This window comes from Globicephala melas, chromosome 12, assembly GCF_963455315.2.
Source record: "Globicephala melas chromosome 12, mGloMel1.2, whole genome shotgun sequence".
In the NCBI taxonomy this organism is placed as follows: domain Eukaryota; kingdom Metazoa; phylum Chordata; class Mammalia; order Artiodactyla; family Delphinidae; genus Globicephala; species Globicephala melas.
Genome location: NC_083325.1, coordinates 55,721,818 through 55,740,774, shown reverse-complemented (window position 1 = coordinate 55,740,774; position 18,957 = coordinate 55,721,818). Strand labels below are relative to the sequence as shown.

Sequence of the window (18,957 nt, the reverse complement as noted above, 5' to 3'; positions counted from 1 at the left end):
GGATCTTTAGTTGTGGCATGGGGGATCTAGTTCCCTGACCAGGAATCGAACCTGGGCCCCCTGCAATGGGAGCACAGAGTCTTGACCTCTGGACCACCAGGGAAGTTCCAGTGCTAATATCTATTAATGGCTACCATTGATCAAATGCAGAGAGTATCGTGCACTGTGCTGGCTAAATTCTGATTTTATTTATAATGTCTGAAAACACTACGAGTTAGGTATTATTAACATCCTCTATGAAACATGAGGAGAGCAAGGCTCAGTAAATTGTCCAGGTTACTCAGCGGAGCAGCAGCTCCAGTGGTGGGTCCTGATTGGCTGAAGTCAATCAGCAAGTTGATTGGCTTAGAGAAAGGCACGTGACCTAATTTTGGCCAATGAGAGAGCACTAATCACTAGACTAAGGGAGGTCCTAGGAAAGGAAATCTTTCTCCCTGGATGGTGTGGGGTATGGATGGGAGGTGTGGGACTGCTGAAGCTATTTTTCTCTCACCAGAGAAGAATCTGGAGCTGTTGGAGGGTGGGTAGCATGGGACCATGTGGGGCCAGCGTGGTGGGTCTTTGGAATCGTAGTTTGAGCCATTGAATTGAACTAAGCCAAATGAGTGAATGAATACATTGTCTTTATTGTTTAAACCAGTTTGAGTCGGGCTTCCTGAGACTTGCAAGTAAAAGTCTGGTATATGGCCCCTGTCCCAGAGGAACCAGACCTGCCCTGTGGGTCTGGGCCCCAAGAGTCAGCTCAGGGGTGAGCTCACCTGGGAAGCCAGGAGGCTCTTGGAAGCTGGCTTGGCAGTCTGCCACATAGTGTGGTTACCGCTTGTCCTGCCGGCCACTGTCCCAGCTGCCACCTCAACCCAACTTGGCTACCGCCTGACCTGCCACCCCTCCTTTGCCTGATCACTGTCTCCCACCATCCTCCATCCTGCCCAGCCTAGTTGGGATGCCCAGATTCAGCCCAGGCCTGGATGAGCCCTCTGTGTTGGTTAGGATTAGGTTTGATTGCAAGAAACAGACATTCAAAGTGACAATGGCTTAAACAAGATAGAAAGCTATTTTAACAGAAAGTACGTAACATCCTCAAGATGGGTGTTCATGGTTGGTGTGGCAGCTTGGCTCCACCAGTGTTCATTTGTACCTTCACTCTTTTTACATTGATCGACTTTGCCAGAGATTTGTCTCCTTTAGCAGTCTTTTCAGAGAACCAGGTTTTTGGTTTTATTGTTACTTGCTATGTCCATTTTCTATTTCATTAATCTCTGTTCTCATCCTTATTATTTCTTTCCTTCTTCATTATTTGGGTTTACTTTGTTGTTTCCCTCCTCCCTAACTTGAGCTGGACAATTAACTCTAAGTCGTAGCCTTGACTTTTCTTACATAAGCCGTAAGTGAAAATGCGGATTTTCTCTCTAACATCCCTGTAGATGCATCAAGAAATTTAGAAATGTCGTTATGTTAATTATTGTTAGGTTCTAAAGATTTTCTCATTTCCATTATAATTTCTTCTTTAACACTTGAGTTATTTAGGAATGTGTTTATCAATTTACAAAATAATGTCTTAAAAGTAATTTCTTGCTGTCAATTTCTAATTTCTAGTTTGTGCATAATACACGGTCAGTCTTTATAAGTATTCCAAGAAAAAAAAGAAGAATATAATGACCGAGTGAAGTGTTCTATATTTGTCCATTACGTTAAGATTGTTAATTTAAATCATTACTAATAGTATCTCTTTGCTCTCTCAGTTATAGAGAGATCTGCTGCGATTGTAGAAACGTTGGTTCCTTTTTTGTAATTCTGTCAAACTTTATATATTTTGCAGTCATGTTGTTAGGTGTCTACACATTAAAAAATCTTCTATCTTTCCTAGTGAATTCCCTTTCATTATTACGTATCGATCCTCTTTATTCCTAATTATGCCTTTTGCCTTAAAATCTCTTTTATCTGATATTGATATTACTATACCAGCTTTCTTCCCGTGATTATTTTTTGTTATATTTTAACTTCATCCCTTTACTTCACACTTTCTGGGTCCATATATTTTAGTGTGTCTCTTGTAAATAGCGTATAGCTAGATTAAAAACATCCAATTTAACAATCTGGCTAGGTTGGCTCATGTACATTTATTGTGACTTCTGTTGTATTTGTTTATCTGGGAATGTCTTAATTTCTCCTTCATTTCTGAAGGATAGTCCTGCTGGATAGAAAATTCTTGATTGACAGTTTCTTGTATATGATGAGTTTTGTTTGTTTGTTTTTTCTCTTGCTGTGTTCAAGATTCTCTTCTTATCTTTTGATAGTTTGGCTATGATGTGTCTAGGCGTAGATGATGTAACATGGCAAGTCTGGAAATCAGATTCTCCTTTCCTTGAAGGGTTTGTTGTTTGCTGTTGCTATCGGCTTGCTTAGTGACTTTGCTGGACTAATTCCATAAAAGCCGTATTTCCTGTATGTGCAGCCATTGAAGTCTCTGCTGGGTCAGCCTAGCGACCGACTCATGATTGATCAGAGATATCCTTAAATGCTTTGAACAAAATTTTCTAATTTTTCCATATGGATACATGAAGCTCTAGAACATTCACTTCAACCTCTGTATAGTTTTCCATTGTATGCATATACCTCCATTTATTCATCCTTGTATCTATTAGTGGACATTTAGGTCATTTCTAGTTTTTTGACATCACATAGAAAGTGGTGTTGAATATCTTTGTGGGTGTCTCCTCTAGCCCACGTGGGAGAGTCTTCTACCGTATATACCTGGATGTGTAATTACTGGGTGATGGAATGCATATCCTCAACTGTAGGAGATATTGCCAAACTGTTCTTCAAATAATTGTGCTCTAATGATACTCATTTATGTGTCCGTTATCAGTTTAGTTTTTTTTTAAATAAAAACTTAGCTTTAAAGCTGACCTCAGAAGTTTTCTCCTTCATAGGGCCTCTTGTGGTTCTTCTGCCCCACTGTGGAATGCTGTTTATTTCTGTCCTGTTGCATCTCCTTCACTTTGCCTTGTGCTGCTGTTAGGACGGATGTCCCTTCTCAACTACAAGATTCAATTTTCCTGGAGGACATGGACCATGGCTTGTTCATCAGAGCATCCCCCCAAAAAGAATCAGATACAGAGTAGTCACTGAATTGAAATGATTCACGATTTCAGTACCTTTTTCTGGATCTGGTCCAGGTCTGGTCCCATAGGGGAACCTTCAGCTTTCCCTCTTTCTCCTCTTGATATTTCAACTCAGCTAAGTTCATCTCGTATTACTAAGCACCCAAGTCTGGAGATACTCGTTTTGAGATGGGTTAGGGCTGGGATCAAGGTTGTCTCAATGTGGAAATTTTGGCTAAACTCCTCTTCCTGCTGTGAAACGCAAGCTTCCTCATGAGCTGCCAGCTCAGGCAAACATCTTTGATTTTCGGGAGGTGGTCATCTGAGGTTTGGAATAATTTGGATGTTGCTGGGAAGAGGTTAACCTTTGCTTAGCCAGCCTTTCTTCATGGAAGTACAAAAAGATAGACAACGATGTTAGGAGAGACAGTCACACAAGACATTTAAAGTCACATCATTCACATATAGACAACTGCTTTGCTGGCTACAACTCATTCTTAGCTGGTCCTTGAAGCAGTCACACCTGGTTCCCATTACTGTATCTACATAAAAGCAGTAAAGCTGCCTTTCTTCAAAAGTACTGTGAAGCACGATAATTCACTCTGACCTGCCCCTAGGTTGTCCAGATGAGCTTGTCTGACAGTTTCATGTGATCACAGTTATCCACAGCCCCTCATGAAGGCACATTCAGTCCAGACAGAAACAAATAATTGGCCTGCCAGTTTAAAATGCCAACGGGATTCAGCACATACCTCTTTGGGCAAAGCTATCCGCTCTGCAACTTGGTTGGCAGTCTTGTCTCGCACACCATTTCCTTGTATGCAGACACATTCACCTTATACAGATGGAACTCCTGCAGTTGCCTGGGCCCCTGGGTGGAAGTCCCAACCCCTCGATTGGTAGAAGAGGGCTGGGAGAAAGCTGGGAATTGGTGGCTTTGGGGGAAGTATGCAGCTCTCATAACGGGAGAGGCCATTCTTCCCCTTCTAATGGAGAGGGAAAGGGAGTCCTTTCTCTTCCTTAAAGCCAAAAAAGGAGGACACCAAGAGGCCCATTACTGTTTTTTTTTAATTGAAGTACAGTTGATTTACAATGTTGTGTTAATTTCTGCTGTACAGCAAAGTGATTCAGTTATACATATATATGTACATTCTTTTTCATATTCTTTTCCATTATGGTTTATCACAGGATATCGAATATAGTTCCCTGTGCTACACAGTAGGACCTTGTTGTTTATTCATTCTATATATAATAGTTTGCATCTTCTAATCCCAAACTCCCAGTCCATCCCTCACCCACCCGCCTTGGCAACCACAAGTCTGTTCTCTATGCAAGAGATCCTTTCTTAAAGGACCCATTATTTATGTCTCCTGGATGGTTCAAAATGGTTCAAAAATCATTTGCCCACATTTAAATCTCTTTGCAGAAAGTTAAAAAAAAAATCTTTTGGAGGTGCTTGCAAAAGTCTTTTTATATTTTGAAGGGGCCCACAAAATGGGAGAAGGGAGTTTCTGGTCCGCCCCTGTGTGACGCGAGCGGGAGAGAGGGCTGGCTGGCAGAGTGGAGATGGAGCAGCAGCTCTCCCGCTATTTGGCAAAGCCAGGGTTCCCGAGTTTCCTGTGGGTTTAGTGGATGCCGGATAAGGATAAGGCAGCTGGTCTTGAGTTCTTTACTGTTACCCCCTCCTGTCTTCCCCTTTCTCCCTTCCTCCTATCTCCTCCCCACCAACGCCCCCCCTCACTGCCTGCCCCCTCCTTCCCCCTCAGCAGGCTGCCTGCTGAGTGAGAAGTACCAGCAGCAAATGGCCCTTTGCTTCTTGCATCCCATGGGAGAGCCAGCCCGTGGATGCCTGCTGCACTGGAGGCGCCAGAGGTCATTTGGCTTAACTAAATAATTAGCAGAGGCAACCAACCTGGAGAGGACTTCAGCCTGAACGAGTTAGAAGATGTGTGCCCTTTTCCACCTCCTTCTCTTTGTCCCAAACGCTGGATGACCTGGACCTAGGAGGAGGTGGGGGAAAGTGTGTGAAGATCAGATCAGATCCCTTCTCCATTGCAACTAACTGGGGCTACAGCTCTGGCCTCTCCTGGGAAAGGGAGGAGGAGAAGAAACAAACCAATAAGCAGAAATGCGTCTTGATGAACAGAACCAGATTGTCCTGGAAACTCAAGAAGACTAAAATGTATGGGTTGGACCAAGTTATAGTTGGGTTGGACCGAGTTATAGTTAAGGGAGCCTTTAACCAATGAGAAAAGGAATTTGTCATAGTATAGATAGGGGAGGATAGAAGACATAAAGCCATTTTTGTGTTCATTTCCCACTAAGTTGAGACTCTTCAATAAACCAGTTATGTCTGTGAATTTTTGAAGGATCAACATACAGTTCTATAGATTCACAAGCCCTAGACTTGATAATGGAGCTACAAAACGAGACCACAATGATGCATCAAGAACCACTGAAGGGGGCTTCCCTGGTGGCGTAGTGGTTAAGAATCCTCTTGCCAATGCAGGGGACACGGGTTCGAGCCCTGGTCCGGGAAGGTCCCACATGCCTTGGAGCAACTGAGCCCATGCGCCACAACTACTGAGCCTGCGCTCTAGAGCCCGCAAGCCACAACTACTGAAGCCTGTGCACCTAGAGACCGTGCTTCGCAACAAGAGAAGCCACCGCAATGAGAAGCCCGCGCACCGCAGCAAGGAGTGGCACCTCGTTCGCCGCAACTGGAGAAAGCCAGTGCACAGCAATGAAGACCCAACACAGCCAAAAATAAATAAATCAAATAAATAAAATTTAAAAAAAAAGAACAGCTGAAGGTTAAGCTTTAAAGATAAATAAAACCGTCAAAAAGAGACCTAATTGTGGGAAAATGATTTTTGAACCAGGAAACATGAGTACAATGAAATAGTTCACAGTGGGAACGCAAACAGAATTGTCATCATTCTAGAAAAGCACTGAAGAGATGCTGCAGGTGGCCATGGTGGGCTGTGTGCTAACCGAAGTCATACCGGAGCAGAAACTAAAAGTGAACAAAGCAAGTGGTGAGTGCCCAGAGGAGAACACCACACAAAAGAAAGCAAAGATGCTGTGAGAGGAGGCTGGTCTCTGCCTTGCCTCAGTCCCAATTCCCTTTCCTTTCCTCCTCTCTTCTTACAAATGAGATGCTTCCACATCTGTGATTCATGGGGGCCAGCCTCAGTAGTGTTGGTTCAAGAGAACAGAGTTCAGAAGCCAAACATGATGTCACTAGAACTTCAGTTCTGTCCTTGGATTTCTCAGTCACGGAAGCGGGTACTTCTGAGCCCACACATCTCTCCACCTCTGTGCCTCCTCAGGACATAGCTTTCTCCTCTCCCCATAATTCCACCTCAAAGCCACCCAGTGCCTCTCGGACCTTTCTCTCCTTTCCCCTTTTCTTCCAATTTCTGCTTTTCAAAGGCCCAGGGAACCACCTTCCCCGGCAGGGATGACTTCAAGGGTGGGAAGGAGAGGCAAGGAGGTGGGTCGGCCGGAGTCCCTTTAGCAGGAGAGGGGAAGAGGGAGGCTGGGAACAGTCACTGGTTAATGATTTTAACCCGTCAAACAGTAAGTATGTAGAGTCTTTGCGGCCAGGTGAACCTGACAAGGACACTGTGTGACTCAGTGAGTTAGTTAACCTCTCTGAGCTGCAGACTCTTTAGATTAAACTGGGCATGATGATTCCTGCCTCATGGGGTTGGCTGTGAGAGTTGAATGGATGACCCATGAGAAACACAGGGTCCCCCTGAGCCCAGTGGCTGAGCATATCTCTCTGTGGCCCCCGGGGACATGGGAGTGCAGCCACCTAGAGCCTAGGGGACATGTGTTCCTCAGAGCCCCCCCAGGATGAGGGGCTTCCCCTCCGCCCCTGAATCCAGCTTCTCGGGGCCAGAGCCCCCCTCTCAGCTGCTCTGGGCTTTCTCTGACTCCCTGCTTCTTCCTCAAGACCTGGCCCAGCTGTCTGGGTGCTTCCCCTGATTTCCTCTGATGCTGGCGGGGGCTGCCTTTTCATCTAACTGCCTGGTTGGTTTGGTTTGATAACTCCTTGACTGTGCGCCTCTGGTGCCCCAGGCCTTGCTGCGGGAGCCTCTGGCATTAGCTTTAGAGGTGTGGATCTGTGGGGCTGGCTGGGAAACGTTCCTTCATGGACATCCAGGCAGAAGGGCTTCCCTACTTGGCCTGGTGCCCCAAATCTCCAAGCAAACGCCTTCTCTGAGCCCCAGATCTCTGCCCCTGCTCTGTTCCCTTTGCTGCTCTGACTGGGTCAGTTCCCCTGGGTCCTCTCAGATGGCTGGGCCCTTCCTGCCTGCCCAGGACGGGGGCCCTGAGGCCAGCAGTCCCTCCTCCCCTGGCACAGCCCTGGGACTGCCTGGAAATGTGGCTTTAGGGATCAAAGGTGGAAATCTGAGGGAAGGAAGGAAGTGGGGGAGGGAGGGAGGAAGGGAGGAAATAAGTCAGTCACTGCTCCATCACAGGGCTGTGATGTGGTGCTCCTAGGATTCTGTCTGTAAAGGGCGAGCCCCGTGCCCCACGCAAATGTGTCAGGTGGCTACGGACCTGACGCGTCATCTTATTAATTTATGAGAGTCAGATGGAGGAACCACACGTGGCTTCTCTCAGCTCAGTTTGTCTCAGGGTCAGCACAGCCAGCCCTTGAGATACGCAGTCGACTCTGCTCCACCAGGATGTTCTGACTCGGGCACGGGTTCATCTTCTCACTGTTGGTGCACAAAGAGGACTAGTGTCAACAGGATGGGGATGCCCAAGGAGTGGGGAGTGAGAAGCTGTTTAACCCACTTAGTGAATCTGCTGCTTAGAAACACAAACAAATAATGAGTGTGCTAATTACGAAAGACAACAAGGTTTGTCTGTTTTCAACACCTGTCAGTCATCTCATTCCAATCTTCCCACAGCCTGTGAGATGGGGCACGTTTTTCCTGGATTTACAGATGTACTGCTGAGGTGACTGAGAGCCAGAGAGGTTCAGGGTTGTGCAGGTTTGCACAGCTGAGTGCAGATTCAAACCCAGGGCTGAGGGTCACCACCTCCCGGGCAGGCTGTCCTTCCCATCACGTTGTGGGCTACTTCCGGGCAGCCCTCGGCCAGCGAGGAAGCCGGTGGTAACTCAGCCTGTCACTCTCTCCCGTTGGTGGAAGGGTGACCACTCTCGGCACCCAGAGGCAGAGGGACCCACCCCAGGTCTCAGGAGGCTCCTTGTGCTGGCCCTGGACAGGCCCCTCAGGCCTGGGAGTCATTCAGCCAGTGAACTGGGGGTGTGGATGGGGCGGGAGCAATGGCCTCGGAGTGGGACAGCCCTGGGGTCCCAAACCCAGACACTCACAAGCCATGACTTCAGGAGGGTCACCTTCTGTGCGCGGGCCTCATCTCCTTCCACAATAAGTGGGAAGCCAGGGAGCGGGGGTGCATCGTAATCCCAATTTCTTATACTTGCTGAGAGTTTCTTATATTTGCCCCATAAATGTTCTTTTAACTCTGTGGCCACAGAGACTCCTCAAGGCCACCCAGGAAGGGGCTGTGCAGGGTAAGGAAGGCCTTACGGCTGATGGCAGGTGAGAGAAATGCTGAGGGTAGCGTGGGCTGGCAAGGGAGGGATTCAGCCTCTTCCCCAGCCAGAGGCCCCTTGCACGAATCCATAGGCCTTTGCAGTTTTCCGAGCGCTTTGCACACTTAACCTAGGAGAGTTGGTACCCCATTTGACAGTTGGTGAAGCTGAGGCTTAGGGGAGGAAGGAATGCTAGTGAGTTCCTACTCCACCCCCAGCTTACACTGGGCACTCTGGCACCTTTTGTCACCCTTATAGAGACCCTCCCTATGGGGTCAGTATTATTATGCCCATTTACTGTTGAGGAGACCCAAGGCTCAGAAGGAGTCATCTGCCCATGATCACACAGCTACCAGATGATGGAACTAAGGTTGATGCCTGGGGGGCTCTGATTACAAAGTCTATGCTTCATTCACCACGAGGACAGGACAGGTACTCTACTCAAAGCCAGCTTTCTGGACATTGAGTCCAGTGCTCTTTCCTTGGCCCACGTTCCCCTTGTCCTGCTCAGAGACTTCAGAGGACACGAAGTTGGGATCTGATGGCTGTACTTTTGCCTTCTCAGGTGCACCCTGTTTCCAGTGGACTCCCACTTGGTGCTGGCTTGGCTTCCTGGAAAGAGAGTGAAAAGTCAGAGCCTAAGTGCTGCCACTGAACTCCACAGCCTTCACCTTGCCTCTTCCTGTTTGGAAGACCCAGGTCCAGTTAGCGCCGTTCTGCTTCCCAGCTAGGAGCCCGTCCACTGAGTAAGTGCTGTTGGGCAGGGCACTGCCCGTTATCACGCCGTTGCTTACGCTGGTGCAGAACAGGCTCCCGAGCGGTCCGGCCTCCTGGGGAGGCCAGGTGTCCCTCTGGGCCTGGGAACCCATTCCTCTGGGGCTGAGGTGTTGCTTCCCTTGATGGTAATATGGCTCAGGGCTCTTATTTCTGTGGGTCAGGAAGCGAGGGAGTGTGAAAGGGTTAACTTAATCTTGGCCGTTATTCCTTTTTGGCAACTGCAAGTGAGCTTAATAGGATATCAGCTTTCCTGTTGCCTCACCAATGAAACAGAAACCAGACCACAAGGGGGTCTGGAGATGGTTAAACGGTGATGCCTCGGGTGATGCCTCCTGGTGGGCTGAGGGGCCTCCTCGGAGATATCATTAGGAAGTGACGCTAGAAATGCCATGCAGGGTCCCCTGTCACCCGGGTAGGGGAAGGGGCAGGGAACTGGGGGCTCCCCGGAAGGCCCGGCTCCAGGCAGAGGGGAAAGGGGGCAGGTGTCGTGTCCGCAGATGTGGGCTGGAATCCTGGCTCCACCACCTTTACAAAATCTGGGAGTCGCAGCCTGCTGGGGTTCTTACCACTCAGGATTCAGTGCATAAAAAGCACTCAGCTTGCCACAGAGCATGCCCAGCTCAATAACTGTCAGCCCTACCCAACTTCTGGTGTTCCTCTCTCTTCTGCTCCTCCACTCCCGGGCCTTTTCTATTCCTCTTCTCTCTTCCTGAGGCGCTCTTCCTTCTGTTCATTTCTTGGCCAGCTCTTACTTCAGATCTCAGTCTGAATGTCACTTCCTCCAGGAAGCCCTCTGAAGCCAGGCTGGCAGACCTGAACTTCCCCTTCTGGTCTTGTCCCTAGCCCTCCCCGTCTCCATCACAGTTTCCCTGTGGGGCAGGTGTTGACTGTGGCTCCCTCACCCTGGGGCCTTGGCAGCAGGGCCTGCAAGGGTCTGCACCATTCACAGCCTTGAGAGGGAAAGAGGAACGGGTGGGCGGAGAGGTGGGGGTGGCGAGGGACAGGTCACCGGTGCTCTGACCCACGAGGCGCCCTCTGGGAGCCAGGAGCAAGGGGATTTAGCCAATCCCGAGGTCGGGACTCTTCTGCCAGGATCGCTTTTCTCTCCGCTGTGGTTTTCATTATTTTTCATTCCCAGACTATTTTGGAAGCTGGCTGCCATGGGAACTGAGTCTTTGGAAAGCCCCGGCCTCTTTTCCCCTCCTGCTTCCACCCCTCCTTCCATCTCCATTCCCTCTTAATTGGTTTTTAGTTCCCTGGCTTTCAGGCTGGTCTGTTTATTTTGATTGCTGCTTGACAGAGCAAATCTTTAATGAGCCGGCTTGTGGGGAGCGCCCTCAGCAGCCGTCTGCCTCCAGGGAGTGGGGGAAGTGCCCAGGAGGAGGTGGCAGGCACAGGGTGGCAGTCTGTGGTTGGGGCCCAGTCTTCCTTCAGGTATAGTCTGAAGTAAGGAAACAGAGCTTGCCCTCCCCAAGCTGTCTGCAGCCTCAGCCTGGAAGATCCCACAGCTCTTTTAAACAACCCTTCACAGGGCTCCTCCCCATCCTCCCAGTGACCCTGAGGGGAGTGGGGCTCAGAGAGACTGAGAGACCCAATCGCCCAGCCAGCAAGCCTGTGCCTCCGTGATCTGGGGCCTTGCCGTCACGCCTATGTCTTTTTTCCTTGTATCCTCAATTTCCCAGGAGCGTCACTCACCCTTAGGCCAAGTTGGCAGCCTATGGTTCCAGCTAGGCTCTTCCAGACCCTGGCTTTGCGAGCCAAGGCCTCCTGGTTTTATGCCTCGGTTTCCCCACCTCTGTGGCTCTCGTTTAGAGCCATCTGCGCCGTACGCTACTCATAAGGCAGCTTCTTAGACTGGATGAGGTTATGTGTGCCTGCAAACTGGAAGAGGTTGTATGAGTGTGTGTCACTATGATGAGTGTACAACACGATCCGTAGAGTTTTCCTAGCTGCAGCCAGGCTGGAAGAAGCCCCCAGGCCCTTTGACTGGACCCGTCTTCAGGGTGACCTCAGGGGATGTGGGTCGTTTCCCCTTTCTTATTGACCCCATTCTGCTAGAGCCATTAATCATAGAAGCAGAGACCCATGCGGTGTTGGAGTGAGAAGCTGCCTTAGAGATCAAGCCCAGTGGCTTTCAAACTGGTGTTAAGGGCTCCAGGGTTCTGTGACTGGGACTTTGAGGACCGTAGGAGTGGGGCTAGCCTTCTTCCCATTCCTAACTTCATTCCAAGGGCCTCTGCTTTTATCTGCTCTGCCTCATGGGGTCATGTGGTATTTCTTTAGAGAAGAGGGCTCCCTTTCCATACTGGTCATGGTTGGCTCTCCGGAATACATTCAGACCAGATGGCAATCCCATCTTTCCTTTTCTGTGATTGGTTGGAAAGGGGCACTTCTGGCCAGTGAGTGGTAAAAGGAAGTCTGATAGGGCCTTGTGGGAAAAACTTCTTGCTCCTAAAAATCAAACACAAGAAAGATGGATTCACTTCATTCTTGGCTAGGGGTGTACCTTGGTTGTGCTGCCTGGTACTGTGGTAGCCAACCTGTGCCCCTGAAGAAAGCCAGATCAGGGACAAAACTAATCCATGGAGAACTGCAGAGTGCCTGATGACATTGGTGGGCAGCTGACCATACCAGCCCTGGAGTGGTCCTGTCTCTGGACTTTATCAGATGATAACTTTCTTCATTGTTTAAGCCTGTTTGAATACACTATCTTTTTGATATTTTGCTGTTCATTTTTTGCTTGCTTTTATTATTTACAGTTAAATGCAAACTAATTGATGCATGCTTTGAAAACTTTGACCTAGCTCAGTCCCCACATTCCCAAGATAGGGTGACTGAGGCCCAAGGGCATTGGGAGTGACTGGGTCAAAGTCATGTCCTGATTAGTAGCAGAGGTGGCCCGGCATCCCAGGACTTCTGACTGCTGGTCTAGGACTCTTGCCTAGGATTCACAGCTGCAGATCTCCTGGGGCTGTCCCAGCTGGCATTGCCTTCTCGTCTCTGGAAGATCCAGGCAAGCTAGGGAGGCCCTGCAAGGCTGAGAGAGTTGGGACCAAGGGGGCAGTATAGACTGAGGGCCTCTTCAGCTGTTCTTGTGGGCAGCTTCTGAAAAGCACGTGGTAGATGGATAATCCATTCCTGTGCCAGGCTGTGAGATCATGAAAAGAGGGAGAAAGTGAGGCATTCAGGGTAGCCATGTATATCAGTTAGGAATTACATTTGGCTGCTTAAGAGAAACCTTAAACAAGTTAAACAGTTATTTTTCTTACATAATAGGAAGGCTAGAGATGGGCAGTCCAGGTTGGTACAGCTGTTCACGAAAGTCATTAAGAATCAAGACTCCTGCTCTCTTCCTGCTCTGCCATCCTTGACTGGTAGCTTTTATCCTCATGGTCACAAATGGCTGCACCACTTCCAGGCTTCACAACTGAGTTCCAGGCTGGAAGAAGTGGGTAAGGAAAAAATGTGTGCTGGCTGGATCAATGTCTTTTTATCAAGAAAACAGAACCTTTCCAGAAGCCCCACTATAAAATTCTTTGTATGCCTCATTGGCCAGAAATATGGACATCTTCAGCTAGATTTGGAGGAGGTGAATATTTTTAACAGGGAATTTTGCTGCCCCAGACAAACTCAAGATTTTGTTAGAAAGGAGAGAGAGGGAAGTGGATATTGAGAGGCAACCAGCAGTCTTCCACAGCAGGATGTGCTCAGTCTTAGCAGAGCAACTGAGCCAGGAATCAAACCCGGAGGGTGTGAGCCCCTCTCTGAAAGCTCTGAAGCTGCTCAGGCCTCAGTTTGCTGCTTCCAGGGTCTCCTCCTCCTTAATCATCTCCATCACAGATGTCAAAGTAATCTTCCCACAGCACTGGGTCTGTCACATTACCTCCTGGCCTGAAATGCCCCTTTGCCCATAGGATGCAGTCCAAATTCTTTGGCTTAGTATTTAAGGTCTTCCGATCAGGTTGCAAACCACGTCTCTAGGCCAGTTTGATTCCTATCCCCATCCTCAGCTTGTTTTCTTTCCCCATTTGGGCATTGCCCCTTAACTTGTTCTTGTGGGTCATCTCCTATCCTTTTCTGCCTGATGGAATCCTACCACCTTTAGGGTCACCTCATCCCCAAAGCAGACGCAGCTGCTCTGGACCTTCCCTATGGTTCCTTCAGGCATGATAACTTGTGTTACTCAGATCAAACATTTGTCCTCTTCCAACCACCCCAGAATGTAAGCTCCCTGAGGGGTGAAAATGGACCTCATGTTTATAGAACCAAGTCTTACACAGTCTTACAAGTCTTACAAGTCTTACACGTAGAAGATGCTCAATAAATATTCACTTTCCTGCAAAACAATTCATCTTGAGCAACATCAAGCCAGGGACTGTGGGAGTGTCCTTGGATTATTGATGGATTTCAAAACACAGAGGTGGGAATATGCTGACAGTTATGCTCACAGTGATTTAGAAAGTTGGGAAGTCTGTGTTCATTGGAACTGCTGTGGCCATTGGATAGGCAGGGAACCTATCTGTCTTGTCTACCACTGTGTCCCCAGCACACAGTAGGGTACCTGGCACTCGTAGGCATTGTACAAATACTTATTGAAAATGACATAAGAAGGCACTTCTGAACAACTCACAGTTGGATGCAATAGGCCTGGTTCCTCATCCTCCTCTGGGACTTGGCCTGCAGTCTGGAAAAAGCTCTCTCACCTCTCAGTTCTAGTGGAGGGAGCCAAGCCTCTCAAGCCCCTCAGGAGAGCCTGCGCCCTGAGCCTCACAGGCCACCCAGGGCCTCTGTCTCCCTCCAGTTGTCCAGAGCCAGAGTTCCAGGTTGGCACAACATTGTGCCAACCAAGAACACAAGTGCCCTCCCATGCTACATTTCGAAGGCTCACACGCTCTTGATCTAGCAACCTGAGAGGCTAGGAAGTCACGCAACGGGGGTGCTCAGCTGTAGTGGGAAGCAAAGAAGTGGGAAGGAATGATTTTGGGGTAGACAACGAACAGCATGTGCTACTGTTCTGTTTGAAGATAAGGGAATAGGGGCTTGGAGAGAGGGAGGGACTTGCCCAATGCCCCATATAGGTGAGTAGCAGAGCTGGGGTCTATCTGGCTCTAAAAGCCCCATTACTTCCAGTCTGTCATCTTCATGGTGCAAGACCAAAGTGTGCACTGCAGAGTGTGCACACTTTGCACACTGGGGTGGGCAGGTTATTCAGAACCTGGGAACCTCCATCCCAGGGACCAATGAACATGGCATTTCAGACACAGGCCCTCTGGATTTGTAATTCCTTCCCCTTGAAATGGACTTTACTGGGTGAAGATGGATGGAGTGGGATAGAAAGAAGAGGCTGTATACCTTTACTTTTTTGTTTGTTTGTTTTTTGTTTGACTGTGCCGCGCGGCCTGTGGATCTTAGTTCCGCGACCAGGGATTGAACCCGCGCCCCCTGCCGTGGAAGCGCAGAGTCTTAACCACTGGGCCGCCGGGGAAGTTGCCTTCATCTGTTTTAAGCTCTCAGTTTTACGTATAACATGCATTCGGAATAGGGTACAAATTATGAGTAGAGCTCAATGAATTTTCATAAAGGGAACACACTTGTGTTCACCCAAATCAAAAAACAGAACATTACTGAAGCCCTTTTCTTCGCCCCCTTCCAGTCTTTATATCCCCCTGCCAAGGGTAACCATTATGCTGATCAAAACGGTTTGGGTATTTCCTATAAATGAAATCATATGGTATATATTCTCGTGTGCACAACTTTGTTCAATATTATGTTTGATATTCATCCATGTTGTTATGTGAGTTGTGGTTCATTCATGCTCACTGCTGTATAGTATTCCGTTTTGTGAATATAGTATATTTATCCATTTTACTACTGATGGATATTTTGAATAATCCCTAGTTTTTAGCTATTAGAAATAGCACTCTTTTGGGCATGTACCCAATTCTGTTGGATCTATATCTGGGAAGGTATATGTTTAGTTTTAGCAGACACTGCTAAACAGTTTCTAAAGAAGTTATACCCGTTTACATTCCCGCCATTATACAAGATCCAGTTGCTCCGTATTCTTGTCAATACTTGCTATTATCAGTGCTTTTCATTTGAACCATTCTGTCTGGTGGGAGTTTGATCGTATCTCATTTTGGTTGGGTTTTCATTTGCATTTCCTGCTTGACTAATGAGGTTGAGCACCCTTTAAGTGATTATTGTTTGACATGGCTTTATCTTTGAACTTTGAGTGAGAGAAATGGGAAGAGGCCTTCTGAGTGTGAAGGTGTGTGACTGCTGGGTATGGGGACTTTGAGAGGTGCATCTCCACTACTTGAAGACCAAGTAGAAGGGGAATCTGGGAATGAGGGCTTCAGTGTTCACGGGGTCACACCCACGGGAGAGGCAGTGAGACACCGATGCAGAGAAAGAGCTAGCCTTGGCTTGGGCACCTACTAACTGCTACGTTTTGGGCAAGTGCTACAGTTTCCACCTCTGTCAAATGGAAAGAAGAATCATGCCAACCTGACAGTGTTGTTGTGAGCTTTAAATGAGATGGAATGTGGACAGTGTCTGGCACAGGGTACACAGAGGTAAACCATCTACATTGTCTGGCTCAAGAAGTGACAGCCATTATCACTATAGAATGACTGGCAGTAAGAACCAGAAGTTCACATCAGTTGTGTAGTAGCAACAGCAGAAGACCTGGTGACTAGTACAAGACTTCCTTTTTTTGCTTAGAACCTTGCCTTTTATACACAGACCCTCGCCTTAAGAAATTAACCAGTCTAAGCGTGTGTCCTATTCTGATATCCTGCTCTAGGAGCTTCTGAGCCCCACAAGGAGGAGTAAAATAAAATGCATTCATTTCTCCAAACAAGAGGTCATTTAAGAATTGTCAGTGTAGTGTTCTCCCGTGCTGCACTAGATCAATAAAAGTCCGTTTTCCTTCTATCAGAACAACTTTCTCTAACTGAACAAGGGCTTTCTCCAATTTAGACATTATTCATCTGATCTCACCTTTGTCTTGTTCTGTTTAGTCATAAACTTTCTTTGTCTCTAAGGGGAAAAAATGGCCATAGCATAGTCAGCAGATGAGTACCAATAAGTCGATGGCCAAAACCAGCCCCAAGGACCAAGGTGACCTTCAGAGGATGAACTTCAGCTTGGCTCTCCATCTGAAAATGTTTGCCTCCATCCTGAGTTTGTGTCCCAGAGGGTAGATGTGGGAGACAAAATTTCCAAACACCTCTTTTGCTGAGGGACTGCAGCTGGAGATAGCTACCCTCTGGTTGGGAGTCCGAGACAGGAGGTGCAGAAGCAACTCATTTGGCCAACTGTCATTAACTTACGTGGGGTCATCTCAATCTAAGTCTGCTTCTCCAATAGGCTAGAGGCCCACTCTTTGTAGGGGTCTCATTGTAACCCAAATTCTTGTGCATATTTTATAATATGGTAGAACCCCTCCAAGAATAGTGTGGAATTACAGTGGCCAGGTTGGGGAACTTACAATATGACCCAAATGGCCCATCATAATAGTGCCTTAGACCAGGAATCAAGAAACTTTTTCTGTAAAGGGCCAGGGAATTATCTGTGCCATTGTCAACATTTTGTGTTACACCTGGATAAATATTACTGACTAGGTATAACAATCTATTTTGAAACTGAAGGAGATGGCCACCTTTCTCTCTAAGGTAAACCCAAATGGACTCTAGGACATGATTTTTAACCTGGGATTCCACAAAGCCTAAACATCACCCTTTTCATTTCCATGTGCATGGTGGTGGCCGAGTGTAGACTCTCCGGAGTCTTGACTGTGGGTGAACAAGTATAATCACATCATACGATCCAACAACTCATCACCTGATGAGCGGAGCAGGGAGGCCAGATTTGTCCAACTCCAAACTGTTGTTTCTGAGATGATAATGTCGCCTAGCATCCTGACAGTGGTGTAGAGGCTGCTTTTGTGGCTGACCCTTTGGTTTGGCCAGAGAATGGCCATAAAGGGGAGGGTCTGGAGGATAAGAACCAGTACCCCTCTCCCATCAATTACGCAGTTATCACCACAGCATGTCTGGATTTCTGTAACACTTTGTTCTTCACTCATCACCTCACCTCACTTGAACCGACCTTTGCCTTAAGAAAATAATCAGTCCAAATACTGGTTCCACTTCTGATATCCATCTTCTACTAGAAAAATGAAAACCATGGCCTCACTTCTCCTAATGAGACATCGTTTCAGGATTCTCTCTGCAACATTCTACCTGGGTGCAGTGGGTCAATAAATCTGTTTGCTTGTATCATCACAGGTTACGTTTGGGGGAGGAGGCTTTTCATAGGAATTACTTTGGATCTGTTTTAATATGTTATACATTTACCAATATCTGGTCTAGAATCCTCTGAAAAAAATTCATCTTAGGTGTTCTAGTGACAAAAACTTTTGCATTTGGGGGGAAAAGAGTTATTTGAATCCTGGAAGAGACACAGCATGCATGCCTTAATGAATTAGTTAGTTAATTCCCTTGTTTATTCAACGACTGTTTTGGGTAGCTGTTATGTACAGGAGCCTGTGCTAGGTGACAGCAGTTCAGCAGTGAGCAAGGTAGATGTGGTGTTGCCCTCGGGTAGCTCACAGAGTTGTTTCTTGAAAGCATGAGCAGTATTTTGTCTCCCTCACTAGTTCAGTCAGCTCTACCCCATCCATAGCCCGTGGCTGGAGGGATGCCCTGAGGATTATCCAGGGCAAAATAGTTTGCTTGTTATACAGCTGCTGCAGTAAGTTTGCGTGCTCAGAATTCCCTTGATATCATAGAATTCAAGAGTTGGAAGGGAACTTGGACATAGTTATCCAATCTTTTATTATGTAAATTATGTTTATTTTATAAATTAGTAAACTGAGACCCAGAGATATTGAGAAACTTGCCCAGGATCACAGAGCAAGTGTGTTGCGTGTGTGTGTGTGTGTGTGTGTGTGTGTGTGTGTGTGTACAAAAGAGGGGCATAAAAGTCATATATTCTAAGTAAGGTGAGTCAGAATCAAGGTCATTAAAAATGGGCTTTCTGGGAATTTCCTGGTGGTCCAGTGGTTAGGACTTGGCGCTTCCACTGCCGTGGGCCTGGGTTCAGTCCCTGATCGGGGAACTAAGATCCCGCTTGCTGCGCGGCCAAAAAATGTTTTTTAAAAGGGGCTTTCTGAGAGACCGCCAATGGGTTATGAACTCCAAGACTTTATTTTTTTTAAGTAAAAGATTGTTCAGTTTGAATATTGAAGCATCAGTGTTTCCTCTGTTTTGGGAACATTAGGATTTTTAAAACTTGGATTAAAAATATCACATCAATTATTCAAAAGCATCCTCCACTCTTTACATAAAGCTCACATTCCTGTTGTTGTTTGGTCAACAGAAGTAGCACCTTATAGCCCCAAAGTGATATCTGGGAGGTAAGGGTGAGGTGAGGGAAGTGAGACCCTAGAGAGGCATCAGGCCTCTTTCCCTGAGCAGAGGCAGTTCTGAG

At 47.4% G+C, this 18,957-nt stretch overlaps 1 long non-coding RNA gene across 4 annotated transcripts in view; it reads left to right on the top strand.

Annotated features, from left to right (window-relative positions):
• Positions 1 to 18,957, top strand: part of LOC115854073 (uncharacterized) — a 169,026-nt gene that overhangs the window by 70,955 nt on the left and 79,114 nt on the right. For all 4 annotated transcript variants that reach the window (XR_009566304.1, XR_009566306.1, XR_009566303.1 and 1 more), the window contains exon 3: positions 9,248 to 9,428. This is a non-coding gene — a long non-coding RNA (uncharacterized lncRNA). The remainder of the gene's footprint in view (positions 1 to 9,247; positions 9,429 to 18,957) is intronic.